Below are 18,685 nucleotides of genomic sequence, written 5' to 3'. Positions count from 1 at the left end.
GCTCAAAAGCAGAAGGAAAGGAAAAGAGAATTACTACTGTCCCAACTACACCCACGTTTCCCATGAATTGAGGTGGTCCCTGGTAACCCATCATGGCATACCAGTCTCACAAATGCGGCAGGAGGCTCTGACTACTCTCATTTGCCTAATATTCCTTATTAAAATAACTTTAAATACTATTTCTAGTTAACCTTATTTTAAGTACTAATATCTATGAAATCACTAATATTATGATCTCTTTTTGTTGTTGTTGTTGTTGTTGTTAATAGGAAACAACCTTAAGAATCTCAGGGGTTAGGGGTGCCTGGGTGGCTCAGTTGGTTAAGCAACTGCCTTCAGCTCAGGTCATGATCCTGGAGTCCCGGGATCAAGTCCCGCACTGGGCTCCCTGCTCAGCGGGGAATCTACTTCTCCCTCTCCCTCTGCTTGACACTCTCCCTGCTCTCACTCTCTGTCAAATAAATAAATAAAATCTTAAAAAAAAAAGAATCTCAGGGGCCTAAAACAACATGGATTTATTCCTCACCATGCCACATGTACTTTGCAGGCTGGAATGTTCTCCAGAGCATCTGTTTCATGTTGTCCTCATTCAGGGGCTGAGGTTAAAGGAGCTTCTTACATCTGGAATGTGCCTGGTCACTGTGTTAATGGGAAGACACCATAGAGGATTGCATGTTGGTTAGTAAAGACTTCTGCTCCAAGTTTATTGGACAGAGAGGTCTAATGACCATGATGAACATCAAGGCTATCAGGAAACACAGTCCTGTATTTCTGACAGAAGGAGACTGAAATACTGACAAACAGAGCCCTAATGACGAATCTTCATTTCTTTTTGTTTTTCTTCTTGAAATATGATGGAGACCTTACCATAATGGGGTATACATAAATGATTACATATCAAAAATAAGAAAATCAGTTATTTTATAAAAGATGACAGTAATGCTACTTCAGTCTTTATGTACAGAGACAGAAATATCATTGTAAGTGTGCCACAAGCTCCATGGCTATTATTTGTATTGTCAATACTTTATTTCAATTAGCAGCTATCATTCACAAACTCTAAATTTTCAAAATCCTAAATGTCTTCAGAATAATTATGCATGAAAGCATACACCCATTTTCTAAAGATACTATAATTCCTTTAGCTGAGAGTAGCCTTGTGCAAGCAAAAGCATGCTGTTGCTCCAATACATTTCATTGAGCTGCAACATATCTCCCAGTGGCAGATGCAGCTGCCCTATGGGCCCATAGAGGGCATAGCACAATCATAGCCTTTTCACTGCTGTCCCCATGATATTGCCACCAGTCATCTGGTGATCCCAACTTGCAGAGGCAGAGTACTACATCTAAGTAATTATCTAGTATAAGCCAGAGTAGTCTGACTGGTTAATAAAGTGTAGGTCAACTGACAATGCCATATAGGTTATAGGTAAACAAATAAATGCAATACCAATTTACTTAGAGGAAAAATCACTATAAATAGAAATGAGTCAGGGTAGTATCCATAATTTTTTTAAGTATCCAAATAGGGGCTGGCACAGCATCACATAGCAAAATATCCAGATATTTTATTAAATGTTTTGCTTTTCATTTAGATGTTTTAATGTTTCCCTGTCTCATTCTGTGGAAATTACATAAAAACAGCACAGTCTCTATCCCACATACAGTGTCTGCACTGACAGGTGCAGGTGGAAAGGCAACTCTAAAAGGAATGTGCCCCTATATTTCCAAATGCCCTGTGGCATACCTTGATGATACACAGTATGATACAAGAAATGTGCCCTAAATCTTCAATATGGCAGCTGATTTCCATTCTATACACAAAGCAGATATGAAGCATGGAGACCTAATGGAACATGCATCCTTCAACCTGGTAAATGCAGCTAGATTAACCCAAATATTTTAAAACAGCCAATAATTGTAAAAGCATTGCTTGCCATTGCATAATTATTTAATAAACCATATAACATACAACTGTTATTCAGTCACAGAGGCTCTCTTCACACTGCACCATATGGCTAATGGCTTCGATCGCACATCACACCATACTGAGAATTCTTTCTCATCGTACTGTATTGGCTACAGACTCAGTTTGTGGCTAATGTGTGTGTTACCCTTTCACTGCATGTTTATTTTATGAGATGGTGGCGTCTGTTTTGGTGTTGATTCTAAGATGATAAACTACTATTTTTAAAAACTTAACTAGAAAATTACCTCAATATTAATTTTCCAAGATAGATGTTTAAATATAATTTATATCTTTTCCCCAGTTGTAACTCTAAATCTGGCTTTTTTGCATTTTGATAAATGTCAAAAATGGAAATCTACATTTATTATAGTGTCATTGGTAGATGTAAAAATCTAAATTAAATTATCTATGGGCATCATTTGAGAACAATTTAGCTGGTAGATTTCTTCTCTGTATCTACTGCAGGGCAATAGCAAGGCTCCGGGAGTCCCAAATAATTTAATTCCAGAGTCTGTCTTCCACATCCAGTCTTCGAGAGCACCTCAGTGAGCCTCTCACAGCAGCTTCTTACTGAACATCAGCGCATGTCCGGGTATCCCAGATACAGGTCTTCCGGTGTATTGTTTTCTAAATGAACACTAATTAAGTAATACGTATTTTTGGTTTTGAAAACAGAATAAGGAAAAATATGAGATTGAAATGTTGTAAAATTAACATCGATTTTCAAAATAATACCAAATATTTGGTCAATTTATTCAGATTTAACAAGCATCTGAAATGATATTTTTTAACTTTCCAGACCAGATGTTTTGGCACTGGTCTTATATTTTAAAACGATTTGGATGGGAGGGATGAAATTATCCCTGGGTCTAAGTAGACTAGCTATCTTATCTGAACAAAAATCTCAAAGTAAAAGGCACATGAGCAACTCATTCTCACTTTGCCTGGAAATAAAAGGAAATGTGAGAAAATACATTTTGTTTCATTTTAGGTTTTTTAAAAGATATAGTTGCAATTTCACATTAAGAAAGCCCATTTCTGGTTGACAAATTTTCTGTTTCTAAACGTTAGGAATGTTGCAAGTTAGGAAAAAAATGTTTACCCTCTTTGAATTTAATCAAATTTGTTGATGGCAGAAATTAGCATTAGTGCTTAGCAGAAAATCAAGATGATTACTCCTAGCATACCCCAGCTTTAAAGAACCCAACGTGTTCGTTTTGTATTTCAGCCAACATAATTTTATAACAGTTTGGCTTCTACTACATTTCAAGGATGAGCAGAATAAATGAGTAAGTTTTCCTTGCTCAAAGAGGAATCATTTAATGATGATCATTTAAACTGCTTTAGTTTGAGAAATAAGCTTCATATTCATAAAAAGTCATACATAAAACCATGGAATTAGATGGACAAAGGCCTATCAGATTAGAAAGCAAACTAATGCCAGTATAATTTTCTTAGATTCAACAGAGCATTCTTACTTGGTTGGGCCATCTAATTGCTGAGTAAAATTACATGTGTTTGTATGTTGTTTTATAGTCAATCCTAAAACTCAAATGTATCCAGTTTTATAAGCAGGACTCCAAATGAATCTTGGTTCACCTCCAGTTATAACATCTCAGAAAGCCTTTGGAATTAATAGCTCAGTAAATTTTAAAACTGTATTTTAAAAAAGAATAAAAATCACAAACGGTACCAGTATCATCCAACTACGCAAACCACCAATTAAAGCACTTACTTCTGTCATAACTAATTCAACCTATTTCTACATGACTCCTGCTACAAAAAAAAAAAAAAATAGAATAGATATGTAGTCTAAATAATGTATTTTCAAACACAACCAGCTTTGTTAGATAGAGCATGTTCTACCTAATTCGTAGATGAACAGTGAGGACAGGCTTTAAGACTGCTCCTCTATTTTTATGAAGCTTTGCTGCTTCCTTTTCATCTGGCTATTTTTTCTTTCTTTCTTTCTAAGCAGCCAATGATGAGGAAAAAAAAGGTTTAAGGGTGGTCTTTATTAGGTGTCAACTTCTTCCCGGGTTCTGTGCTTGAAGGAATGAAGTCCGGTTTTTCTCTCCTCTCCTTTCCCAAGCAAAAAGAGAACTTGCAAAAATCACATAATGACACCTAAAAGAGAGGTTTGGGTGACTTGTCATCAGGGATGATCTGTTTGCTCTAATTTCTTTGCTTTACGGAGACTAAAGATGGAATTTCTGCTATGACTAGAGAGGCACCCCAGCTGATTTAACTACCATGAGTCCCTACCACTGGGCTACTGTCTAAAATTTGTAAGGACTGGCTTCTTGGCACCATATAATTTCATTATTCCCAATCCTATAGAGATGCCAGGTGTGCAAGGGCACCAGGATACCCATACTAAATCAGTTCTTTCAATGCACCGAATAGTACCCTAGTGCCCAGGGAGCCTTAATTCACTTCACATGAGTGAACAGTCTACTTCCAGATAGCAGTTTACCCACCCAGGCTCACCATAGGATTGACCCATTATTAATAGGGCTTTCGCCTTAGTTCACTTCCACAATGGGTCCTGCCTTTGATGCGCCATTTTCATAGTCATTGCTTTATGGTTTGGTGCATGGATATCAAGATCTTTTTTTTTTCTTTTAACTAGGTATAAAATTAGACCCATTTCAGTGAGAAAATCCATTCATTTGTAACACAGGGCAAATTTATAACCATTCACCTGCTTCTGATTCTTCTCCAAGGTTCCTCAGGCATTTCCAGTAAATGATACCTGGGGAAAGAATAGGTCCAACATGCTAAACTCTCCACTGACTACTGTACACAAACTCACACAAAGAAAAAGCTACTGAGCTTTAATTGCTTGTTAATAAGTTTTTTTAATTGACCTACTCTAGTTTGGTGTATTCTGTGTTATCTTTTGCTTGTTTTATCCAGAGGCCATGCTGTGATATTGCCTCAATGAACCAAAGACAGGGAAATACACAGCTTCGATATGTGTAAACTAAAACAGTTGGCATTTCTCTCTCCTGACGGTTTTTGTTCTTTGTAAATCTACTAAGAAATTTTTGAAAAAGAATCTAGGAAAAGCAAAGTTAGAATAAGAAAACTTACTACTCCAGATTATCTCACATACCCATATTTCTTCTCTTATTCATGTAATTAAATTATTTTATTTCTACATTTTAACAATGCTTATATTCAAATGTACACTTTCCAATGATATTTTAAATAAACAATTGGTTTTTAATCTTTTTTTGTTAACGTTTTAGAGAAAATTAGATTTTCTTAGGAGCAGACATCCAAGCCAACAGGTTAAAACAATGTAAACACACAAATTCTGCAGTGGGCTTTAGACTTAGAAAAATGACAGTTTCTGTCCACTTGAATTGGAGAAAATATTTTGTATTATAGAGTACTCTGTCAGGTAATGTACCATGTTTTGTATTTGAGTTTGCACCATATTTTATCTACTTGCATATAGCTGTGAATATGTCTACAGCAAACATTCATTCTTTGGGAGATGTATTTGCAAGGATAGTATGAAATGGGGAAAATGCAAAATCCGTCTGAGATAGGGAAGATATCCAACTGCGAGGAACGTGAGAATGGAAATATATGAGGTGTGACAATAAAGTAATAAAACTAATTTCCTTGTGTGGTTCATAAACTAGCTCTAAAGCCAATTCCATGAATGGAGTTCCAAAAATGCTCTGAGCAGTGGCAACCCTATGGAAATCAGTTTATCAGCTTCCTAAGTCTAGTGCTAAAAGGTGCAGCACACATTTGGGTGTTAACATTTCCGTATGTTTGTAAAAACATATATGCCCTTAAACGTCTTACCTTATTAAGTCTTTTTGGATCTATTTTTTTCTGAAATTCATGACAAACTCATTATAAAGTTCTTTAAAGTACCTGACAGAACCTTAAAGCTCTAAATATTTTCCACACAATCATTCACATTGTGTATAGCATGGTATATTCTGGTAAGGTGAGGTTGTGTAAAAGGCTATACTTGTTTTATTTATCTCAACTGAATTATCAGGAGTATGAATAGTCATTTTCTCTGAAACATTTTAAGCAAAGTGAGAAGGAAATGTAATATGATCCATCAAGAAGTATCGATGGACCAAGGAGAATCCCAATATGCAATAAGGTTTCCAGAAAAAACTACAGATGAGGAAAAAGAAAATAACATTGCTCTTCCTGATTATTATTTGTACTCCAAAGTGACTTCAAATGAATTGTGTATTAAAAATGCAAAGTATTATTGCACAGCTTCATTGAATTTCAAGAGCTAAATCTTAAAATTTGATTCTGATCTAAGAAAGGAGGTATATATTGTACTTTTTATCAGAAGCAGAACCTGGGCCTTACTCAATTCTCTTTACATTTGATAAAATTACTTTGTGAAATTGTTTCTTCACCTAAAGATAAATATTTCCCCCAAATTCTTCACATTAATTGCTGATGGTCTCATGTACAAATTGTCCTTTAAATCCAGAAGAGCATCAACTAGTTTAGAAAACAAGTAAGAAAGAGCTTTTGTTCATATATAATTTCAATAAAAGAATCCTTTCCTAATCATTACCAATGTCAGTTAAGGACCAGAATTGACTATGTCAAGGCCAACCTGTTTGAGGCATCATGTCAGAGATGGAAGCAACATTTCAAGTTATAAACCCCTAGTTTTCAAGTAAGAAAATCCAGACCCAGAGAAGTAAAGTGATTCACTCAACATCCCACAAGTTGGTGGCAGAGTCCGAATTAAAATCCAGAATTATAAGTACCCTGGGACCAACCCTAATCTACTCTGCTTATGTGAACTAGTCACATTTATCAAAGTCCATCTCCTCCTCCCTGGAAGGAGCAGTGGGTCATGACCAGCTGCAAAGCCTTCTGGCCATTGATCAGTCTACTAATTACAAAATGATCTGGGTATGGTCCCCACAGGTACTGGCATATGGCCTGAAATGGTGCTACCAAAACCCAGCCCACTGTGTTTGGCTCTGTGCAAAGATGCCTGACAAAGTGAGTGAAGGTGAGCTGAAATTCAGCCTATGCTCTGTGTGTGATGATGGTTCATTTCATGCATCAAGTTGGCTGAGCCACGGTGCCCAAATATTTGGTCAAACATTATTCTGGATGTTTCTCTGAAGGTGTTTTATTGGATAAGATTAACATTTAAATCAGTGGATTTTGAGTAAAGCAGACTGCCCTTCATAATATCAGTGGGTCTCATCCAATCAGTTAATAGAACAAAGACTGACCACACCCCAAAGGAAGAAATTCTGCCAGCAGACTGGCCTTTGGACCTGAACTGTAATTTTTCCCTGAGTTTCCAGTCTGCCACATCAGGTTCTGGACTCACCATGCCTTTTATACCGGTATGAACTAGTTCCTTAAAGTAAATCTATGTATCCACATATATACATCGTGTTTGTCCTGTTTCTTTGGAAAACTCTAATACACTCTGCTCACCAGTCTAGGTGGAAGGGGCACTTTTTTTCTAACCCTCATAAAGGTAATATATGGGCTACCAAAAGGCCTATTTCTCCTTCACTGCCATTTATTTTTTACCCAATAACTAATAGTAAACTAAACATTCAGGATTTATTCAACATAGTTTCTTAGAATGGATTTTTAAAATACTAAAGAAAATTTGAAACATACCCTTGAAATGTGCCTTGCAATCTCAGAACCACCTATGACACAACTAGATTAGAAAAGAAGAAATGAGAAGATACCATCAGATAGCAAATTCTTCCTTGTTAAGTCCTAATTCGCTCTTCCATTCTGGGGCTTTGACCTATGGCTTTTTCCCCCCCTTCCTTACCCTGGCCTCTCTCATTGCAGATTGCTCTGTTCCCTACAGTCCTAATACCTGTATGAACCCTATATAGATAATTCTGTTTGTTGTTCTATCCCTGGACTGTATTCTAATTCTAAATAGCTCATTAAAACAGCTGAACAGAAAGGTCCTAGTTTCTTCTCTTGACAAAGTTAGGCTTTGGGGCATTGGAATTTGATATGTATTTATTAACTCATATTACCTTAACCTACTTTCTATAATTGTTCCTCAATAAATCATTAACATTAATTGATTAGTAATTGAAGCATGTTCCAATTCCATAAAAGTAAAGTATAATTAGAGATAAGTAGGATCTTGAACCATTTGCTTTTTCTGTTTTGCAGCATATATGATATAAAATATTTTCCTATCAAAAATGATACATATCAAAATTATTTTAACTCAGTAAAAATGAGGTAGTTACATTCTATTAATCAGGGTGATAAAAAGGGCAACTTCACAAGTATAATTATGATGAAAATTCTAATGAAAAATTCCAAGGGAGAAGATACATATTAAGGCATTCACTGGCAGAAGACAGGCTAGAATATGTAATACTCTATATGAATTTGGGGGGAAAAAGTAAATTTTAGCCAAGAAACCAAATGACATGCAATTTTTTATCACTTTTTTGTTTTCTATATCATGAATATAAAAATATTCTCACAGATATATTTTTTTTAATTTTAAGAATCTTTCCAAGATATTGTATGTAGTAAGATTTGGGTGTGGTTTGATTTTCTGGTAGAAGAGTGGTTGGAGAAAGGAAAAAGGGAGAGGTTTTTTGTTTTGTTTTGTTTTACACAAAGACTTCTCTAGTTAAAACATAGATTACCCACATTTAGTGGAATACCACCAGCTCTTCCTCCATTCTGAAATCTTTCCAAACTGCTTGAACCCCAGACTTTTGAGTATGGTACAATTCAAAGTTATCTACTATTTTAGCTTTGAAGTTCACCCCTTCACCTTACTGTTACATTTCTATGCACATAACCTTATCATATCACTAAATTCTAAACTTTTTTAAGGCAGGAATTGTGTTTATAAGAATTCTTTGTAGGAGTGCCTGGGTAGCTCAGTTGGTGAAGCATCCAACTCTTCATTTCAGCTCAGGTCAGGATCTCAGGGTTTTGAGATCAAGCCCTGCATCAGGCTCTGCACTGGGTGTGGAGCCTGCTTAAGATTCTATCATTTTTCCCGCTGCCTCTCCCCCATTCACATTCTCGTGCTCACTCTCTTTCTCTCTCAAATAAATAAATAAACTTAAAAAAACAAAAAAGGATCCTTTGTATCTTGCACATGGCACCTTCTAGTTGAACTGTCAATAGCTGAGAACCTCTATTTTCTTGGTGGGCAAAGTCGGCCTTATAAGATCAGCTTTCTGTTTTGAAGAGTAATGTAGACAATGAGTAATTTAAATTGGATTTGGTTAAGCTAACAAAGAATCCATACTTGGTCTTCCAGAACCATTTAAGCTTGCCAAGTTGAGGTATTATGATAACAAATCCAATAAGTTGGTATCACCTCTATTCACCCTCCTCATGCCTCTTTTGTAGCAAGGAACTAGGGCTGTTACAAATCAAACTTAGAAGAAACTAGCAATAGTAAACAGATTCTTTTTTTTTACCTCTGTCAGCCAGAAGTACATATTCAGTTTGAATGTTTATCTTAATGACTTTCACTTTGTAATAAGTTTCTAGCATTTCACAATCAGTTTTCTGTATGTAACCTTCAGCTGCCACCCTCAGATCTTGAATCTTCATTTATAATTAGCTTTTCTATCAGTTGCATTTCTACACACTAACAACGAGACAGAAGAAAGAGAAATTAAGGAATTGATCCCATTTACAATTGTATCAAAAACAATAAGATATCTAGGAATAAACCTAACCAAAGAGGTAAAGGATCTGTACCCTAAAAGCTATAGAACACTTATGAAAGAAATGGAGGAAGACACAAAGAAATGGAAAAATATTTCATGCTCATGGATTGGAAGAATAAATACTGTTAAAATGCCTATGTTACCCAGAGCAATTGACACATTCAATGCAATCTCTATCAAAATAACATTGACATTTTTCACAGAGCTAGAAAAAATAAACATAAAATTTGTATGGAACCAGAAAAGAACCCGAATAGCCAGAGGAATGTTGAAAAAGAAAACCAAAGCTGGTGGCATCACAATCCCAGACTTCAAGGTATATTACAAAGCTGTAATCATCAAGACAGTATGGTACTGGCACAAAAACGGACACATAGATCCATGGAACAGAAATAGAACCCAGAATTCGATCCTCAACTCTATGGTCAATTAATCTTCAACAAAGCAGGAAAGAATATCCAATGGAAAAAGGACAGTCTCTCGAACAAATGGTGTTGGGAAAATTGGACAGCCACATGCAGAAGAATGAAACTGGACCATTTCCTTACACCATACATAAAAATAGACTCAAAATGGATGAAAGACCTAAATGTGAGACAGGAATCCATCAAAATCCTTGAGGAGAACACAGGCAGCAACTTCTGTGACCTCAGCCACAGCAACTTCTTGCTAGACACGTCTCCAAAGGCAAGGGAAACAAAGGCAAAAATGATCTATTGGGACTTCATCAAGATAAAAAGCTTCTGCACGGCAAAGGAAACAGTCCAAAGTCAACCTACAGAGTGGGAGAAGATATTTGCAAACGACATATACGATAAAGGGCTAGTATCCAAGATCTATAAAGAACTTATCAAGCTCAATGCCCCAAAAAACAAAGAATCCAGTCAAGAAATGGGCAGAAGACATGAACAGACATTTCTCCAAAGAATACATACAAGTGGCCAACAGACATATAAAAAAATGCTCCACCTCACTTGGCATCAGGAAAATACCAATCAAAAACCACAATGAGATACCACCTCACACCAGTCAGAATGTCTACAATTAACAAGTCAGAAAACAACAAATGTTGGCAAGGATGCAGAGAAAGGGCTACCCTCTTACACTGTTGGTGGGAATGCAAGCTGGTACAGACCCTCTGGGAAACAATATGGAGGTTCCTCAAGAAGTTAAAAATAGAGCTACCCTACAACCCAGCAATTGCACCACTAAGTATTTACCCCAAAGACACAAATGTAGTGATCTGAAGGGGTACCTGCACCCCAATGTTTATAGCAGCAATGTCCACAATTGCCAAACTATGGAAAGAGTCCAGATGTCCATCAACAGATGAATGGATAAAGAAAATGTTGTATATATATATACAGTGGAATATTACTCAGCCATGAGAAAGGATGAATGCTGACCATTTACATTGTTGTGGATGGAACTGGAGGGTATTATGCTGAGCAAAATAAGTCAATCAGAGAAGAGCAATTATTGTATGGTTTCACTCATATGTGGAATATAAGAAACAGTGGAGAGGCTCATCAGAGGAGGGAGGGAAAACTGAATGGGAAGTCATCAGAGAGGGAGACAAACCATAAGAGACTTTTAACTATAGGAAACAAACTGAGGGTTAATGCAGGGGAGGTGGTTGGAGGGATGGGGTAATTGAATGATGGGCACTAATGAGGGCACATGATATGATGAGCGCTTGGTGTTATATGCAATAGATTAATTATTGAACTCCACATCCGAAACAAATGATGTACTATATGTTGGCTAATTGAATTTAAATTTAAAAGAATGAGCTTCTCTACATCTTCATTTTATAAATGAAAAAACAATTGACGATAAAGGAACTCACTCTCATTCAAAAATATTTTGATAAAAACTTTTGAAATTTAAGTTGCTATTTGGTTCCCATAGGGTTTGTTAGATTTGTATTCCTTCTCTATAAGTCTTAATCAAGGATAGAAAGGATTATTCTCCTGATTCACTTATGATTCATTCATGTATTTATTTTTAAAAATATTTATTGAACATAAGCTATGTTCCAAGTACCATGCTACCTTTGAGGAGATAACTACAAACAAGCCAGTTAGCCCCATTCCTCAAGGGACTATGAACAAAAGTGATAAATTTGATAAACAGCGATATATCATCTTATAAAAAGAAACCTTCTGGGATGCCTGAGTGGCTCAGGCGATTTAGTGTCTGCCTTCAGCTCAAGTGATGATCCCAGGGTCCTGCACCAGGCTCCTTACTCAGCAGGGAGCCTGCATCTTCCTCTGCCTGCCACTCCCCCGGCTTGTGTTTGTTTTTTCTCTCTCTCTCCCCCCCAAAAAAATAAATAAATAAACTCTTAAAAAAAAAAAGAAACCCTCTAAGACCATAACAGATGCAAAATAATTAAGTAAGACACAAAGAATTAAATTAACTCAGTAGTTTTAATGAATATGAAAGCTGAATGCAATGGACACTAGAAAAAGAGATTTTGAAGTTCCTCTCAGAAAAAATACCTAGTCATAGTACTTCATGACAGAACCAGTACTAAAATTCTTCTTTTCTGACAGATTTCATTACTTGACTAAATGCGACAGGGTAAAGCCTAGAATAGTATCTACTCAAACCCAGTTCAGTTATACACATTCCGTTTCTCCCTTTTCTACCTCCTTTCCTGACTTATTCCACAGAATAAACCACAGACAAGACAAAGAAACTAAGAGCAGTATTATTATTACCTGTGGTTCAAATCAAAAAAGACTTGTCCCACAAGTCCTGCATGATCTGGAGATTTCTTTTACTTGATTTTTTTCTCTTTGTATTTGTTGAAAGAGGAAACGTTAGCATTTCTCAAAGAAGAAATTTCAATCAATAAAAAAAAAAGAACTGAGAAGAAAAGGGTTATACTTTCCTCTCTGAATCATATATTTGAAACAATTCTAGGAAATAACTAGTCTCCCCAGCATTGCTCAAGAAAATTATTAACCAAGTTTAAATAAAGTCTGCTGCTGTTCACTGCTGCTATCCAGAGAGTCACTCCTCAAAAATCACAAGTCCACATCCATAGAAAACTCCCCTGTCCATTGGAAGGGCCACAAATTGCCTCTCAAAATAAGCTTTCTGTATGTCTATATTTTAAGTCAGAACACTTTAACCACACACCCAGACTTAAGGCAAATATGTTATCCTGGCTTTATGTGAGACAGTAAGACGCAACAAAACAAGTTGATTTGATGTATACAGATTCACAATCTATGGTTTCTCCCATATCAGAAATCCAAATGTGTGCCTCCTTAAAATTCCATTAAGTGTAACCAAAACCTGGGTCAGAAACTTGTTTTTAAAGGATATAATTACATTTACAACTTAAAATGAAGTTGTAACTCTAATAATTTTGTTGACAAAATGGTATGAGTGGTTTTTATTTACAGGTACTTTTTTTTATTGTGGTAAAAGTACTTAAAATTGCTAAGATGGTAAATTTCATGTTAAATATATAGTAGTGTTAACTGTATGTATATTGTTGTGTGACAGATAACCTAGAACTTTTTCATTTTGCAAAACTGAAACACTATATGAATTATACAACTTCCTTTTCCTGCCTTCCTTCAATCCCCTGAAACACCACTCTATTTTCTGTTTCTAAGAGTCTGAATACTTTAGGTACCACCTATAGATGTAATCATGTAATTGTTATCTTTTTTGACTGGCTTATTTCACTTAGCATAATGTCAAGGTTCATCCATGTTGTAGTATATGACAGAATTTCCTTTTTTAAAGCTGAATAAAATCATGATGTTTAACACACACACACACACACACACACACACACACACACACATTTTCATCATCCATTCATCTGTAACAGACATTTAGGTTGCTCCCACCTTTGGCTATTGTGAATAATGTTGCAATAAACAATGAACATGGCTGTGCAAATATCTCTTCATAACCCTGTTTTCAATTCTTGTGGATATATACCCAGAAGTGCGTTTGCTGGATCATATGGTAATGTTATTTTTTTAAGTTTTTCAGAAACCTGTATAGAATTTTTCAGTGACTGCATCATTTCACATCCCCATCAACAGTGCACAAAGGGTTCCAAATTTCTCCACATCCTCAACATCATTTGTTATCTTTTTTTTAATAATGGTCCTAACATCCTAACAGTTGTGAGGTGACATCTCATTATAATTTTGATTTGCATTTCCCTGGTCATTAGTGATGTTGAACATCTTCTAATATGCTTGTCAGTCATTTCTGTATTTATTTTGGAAAAATGTCTATTCAAGTTCTTTGCCCATTTTTTAATCAAGCTACATTTTTATGTTGAGTTTTAGCAGTTGTTTATATATTTTGAACATAAACCCCTTAATAGATATATTTTCCTTTTTTTTCTTTCATTCTGTAGGTTACATTTTCACTCTGTTGATTGTTTCTTGTTGTGCATAAATTTAAAAATTTGATGCAGTCTCATTCATGAATCTTTACTTTTGTTGCCTGGGCATTTGGTGCCATATCCAAGAAATCATTGCAAAATCACACATCATGAAGATTTTCCCCTATGTTTTCTTCTAGAAGATTTATAGTTCCAGGTCTTACAATTAGGTCTTTAATCACTTTGAGTTAATTTTTGTATATGGCATAAAGTAAGGGTCAAACTTCATTTTTCTTGCATGTGAATCATTTTACCAGCACCATTTTTTAAAGAGACCATCTGTTTTCCAGTATGTAACCTTGCACCTTTATCAAAAATCCATTTGACTGAATATGTAAAGGTTTATTTCTGGGCTTTATTCTGTTCCATTGGTCTATATGTCTGTCTGTGCACTAATAATGGATTACTTTGATTACTGTAGGTTTATAATAAGTTTTGAAATCAGGAAGTGCCAGGCTTCCAGTTTTGTTTTTCTTACTCAAAACTGTTTTGGCTATTCGGGGTCCCTCAAGATTCCATATGAATTTTAGAATGACTTTTCTATTTACACACACACACACACACACACAAAACCATTGTGATTTTGAGATTGCATTGAATCTATAAATGGCTTTGGGTAGTATTTTTTTTTTAAAGGGCAAAAGATTTTAATAAACATTCCACCACAGAAGATATAAGATGACAAACACACACATGGAAATATGCCCAATGTCATTAGTCTTTTAGGAAATGCAAATTGAAACCACAATAAGATACCACTACACTCTGACAGAATGGCTATACTTTTGAAGGCTGACATTATCAACTGTTACTGAGGAAGAAAAACTGAAAGCTTCCCACTAGGCTGGTGGAAATGCAAAACAGTACAGCCACTTCAGAAGAGTCCAGCAATTTCTTAAACAGTTAAACATAAACTTACCATATATGAGTCACCAACTCTACTCCTAGGTATTAGCATAAGAGAAATGAAAGCATGTGTCCATACAAAGACTTTCACATGAATCTGACAAAAGAATTATTCATAATAGTCCTAACTGGAAAAAATCCAAATGTCCACCCACTGTGGAATGGATAAACAAAATGATATATTTACACAATGAAATACTATTAAACAATAAAAAGTAACCAACCACCAATATTTCCCACAACATCAAGGAACCTCAAAAACATGATGTTAAGTGAAAGAATTCTGACACAAAAGACCACATATTTATGAAGTTCCCAGAAAAGACAAATCTATATACATGGATAGCACATCACAAATTGCCTAGGGCTGGGTACAAGGACTGATCACAAAGGTCCCTAAGGGAACTTTATAGAGTGATGCAAATATTCTAAGACTGGACTGTGGTGATGGTTGCACAATTCTATGAATTGGTGAAAAATTATTAAATTTTACACTTATGGGTAAATCTTATTACATGTAAATGAAGTGTTTGGGTTTTTCTTTTTTATGTTTATAGCAGCAATGTCCACAATAGCCAAACTGTGGAAAGAGCCCAGATGTCCATCGAAAGATGAATGGATAAAGAAGATGTGGTATATATATATATATATATATATATATATATATGTATATATATATATATAATGGAATATTTCACAGCCATCAAAAAAAATGAAATCTTGCCATTTGCAATGACGTGGATGGAACTAGAGGGTATTATGCTAAGTGAAATAAGTCAATCAGAAAAAGACTATCATATAATCTCACTGATATGTGGAATTTAATAAACAAGGCAGAGGATCATAGGGGAAGACAGGAAAAAATGAAACAAGACAAAATCAGAGAGGGAGACAAACCGTAAGAGACTCTTAATCTCAGGAAACAAACTGAGGGTTGCTGGAGGGGAGGGGGTGGGGGATGGGGTGGCTGGGTGATGGATATTGGGGAGGGTATGTGTTGTGGTGAGCACTGTGTATTGTGTAAGACTGATGAATCACTGACCTGTACCCCTGAAACAAATAATACATATGTTAATAATAAAATAATAATAATAATAATAAAAGAAAAAAAAGTATGAATATTTTAATATTAAGTCTTCCACTCCATAAAAGCAGGATGGAGGTCTTTCCATTTTCTCTGAATCTTCTTTACTTTCAGGATTACTTTACAACTTTCAGAGTACAGGTCTCTCACCTCTTGGTTAAGTTCATTTCTATGTATTTTATTATTTTTTGATGCTATTGTAAATGGGATTGTTTTAATTTTCTTTTCAGATTGTTTATTGTTGATGTATAAACACAACTGATTTTTGCAGGTTGATTTTTGTGTCCTGTAATTTCGCTGAATTTGTTTATTCATTCTAACAGTTTTTTTGTGTGTAATTTTTAGAGATTTTACACATAATAGCATGCCATCTGTAAATAGATTATTTTACTTCTTTCTTTCCAACTTAAATGTTTTATATTTATTTTTCTTGCCTAATTGCGATGGCTTGTACTTCTAATACTATACTATGTTGAATAGAAATGCTAAGAGTAGGAATCTGCTTCTTTTTATTTTAGAGGGACAGATTTCAGTTTCTAACCAGTGAATATGATGTTAGCTGTAGGCTTCCTATATATGATTTTTGTTATGTTGATGAAATTTCTTCTGTTCCTAGTTTGTTGAGTGATTTTATAGGCACACCTTAGTTCATTGTGTTTCACTTTATAACACTTCACAAATACCGCATTTTGTATAAATTGAAAATTAGTGGCCACCCTGCATTGAGCAAATCTATCAGTGCCATTTTCCCATAACATTTACTCACTTTGTGTCTGTCACGTTTTGGTAATTCTCACATTTCAAATTGTTTATGATTATTATATTTGTCATGGTGATCTGTGAATAGTGCCCTTGATGTTACTATTATAATTGTTTTGGGTCACCGTGATCCACCCATATAATACAATGAACTTCATTAATAAATATTGTGTGTGTTCTGACTGCTCCACTGACCAGCCATTCCTCCATCTCTCTCCTTCTATTCAGACCTATTTCCTGAAACACAACAATATTGAAATTAAGCCAATTAATAACCCTACAATGCTTCTAAGTGTTTAAGTGAAAGGAAAATTCATGTCTTTCACTTTAAATCAAAAGCTAGAAATGATTAAGCTTACTGAGGAATGCATGTTAAAACTTTAGATAGGCCAAAAGTGAGGCCTCTCACACCAACTGACCAAGTTGTAAATGCAAAGGAAAAATTTTTGAAGGAAATTAAAAGTGCCATTCCAGTAACCACCCAAATGATGAGAAAGAGAAATAACTTTTTTGCTGATGTAGAGAACATTTTAATGCTCTGGATACAAGATTAAACCAGTCACATTTTTTTAAACTAAAGCTTAATCCGGAACAAGACCCTAACTCTCTTCAGTTCCATGAAGACAGAGAGGTGATGAAGCTGCAGAAGAAAGGTTTGAACCTAGAATAGTTTAGTTTATGAGGTTTAAGGAAAGAAGCCATCTCCATAACATAAAAGTGTAAGATGAAGGAACAGGTGCTGATGTAGAAGCTGCAGCAAGTTATCCAGAAGATCTAGCTAAGATAATAAAGGTGGCCACACTAAACAAACAGATTATCAGTGTAGACAAAAGAGTCTTATACTAGAAGATGCCATCTAGGACTTTCATAGCTGGAGAAGAGAAGTCAATGACTGGTACCAAATCTTCAGAGGACAGGTTGACTCTCTTATTAGGGGCTAATGCAGATGGCGACTTTAAGTGGAAACCAATGCTCATTTACCATTCTGAAAACCCCAGGGCCCTTAAGAATTATGCTAAATCTACACTGCCTGTGCTCCATAGATGGAACAACAAAGCCTGGATAACAGCACATCTGTTTACAATATGGTTTACTGACTATCTTAAGCCCACTATTGAGACCTACTGCTCAGAAAAATAGATTTCTTTCAAAATATTATTGCTCTTTGACAATGCACCTGGTCACCCAAGAGCTTTTTTGTTGTTTCAATTTTTATTTAAATTCGTTAGTTAACAAATAGTGTAATATTGGTTTCAGGAGTAGAATTTAGTGATTCATTACTTACATTTAACACCCAGTGCTCATCACAAGTGCCCTCCTTAATGTCCATCATCCATATAGTACATCCCCTGCCCACCTCCCCTCCATCAGCCCTCAGTTTGTTCTCTATAGTTAAGAGTCTCTTGTGGTTTGCCTCCTTCTCTCCCTTTTCACCCTTCCCCTAAGTTAATCTGTCTTGTTTCTTAAATTCCACTTATGAGTGAAATTATATGGCATTTGTCTTTCTCTGACTAATGTGTTTCACTTAGCATAATACACTCTAGCTCCAGTGAAGACATACAATGAGATGAATGTTGTTCCTATGCCTGTTAACACAACATCTATTCTGCAGCCCATGGATCAAGGAGTAATTTTCACTTTTAAGCTGCCTTATTTAACAAAAAACCTTGTGTAAGTTTGTAGCTGCCATAGATAGTAATTCCTCTGATGGATCTTGGCAAAGGAAATTTGTAGATGCAATTAAGAACTTTCATGATTCTGCAGAAGAGATCAAAATATCAACAAGAGGAGTTTGGAAGAAGTTGATTCTAACTCTCATGGATGAC

This window comes from Eumetopias jubatus, unplaced genomic scaffold (assembly GCF_037043125.1).
Source record: "Eumetopias jubatus isolate StellerSeaLion01/CBP00866 unplaced genomic scaffold, mEumJub1_p1.0 scaffold_1, whole genome shotgun sequence".
Taxonomy (NCBI): domain Eukaryota; kingdom Metazoa; phylum Chordata; class Mammalia; order Carnivora; family Otariidae; genus Eumetopias; species Eumetopias jubatus.
This window is presented reverse-complemented; position numbering follows the sequence as displayed.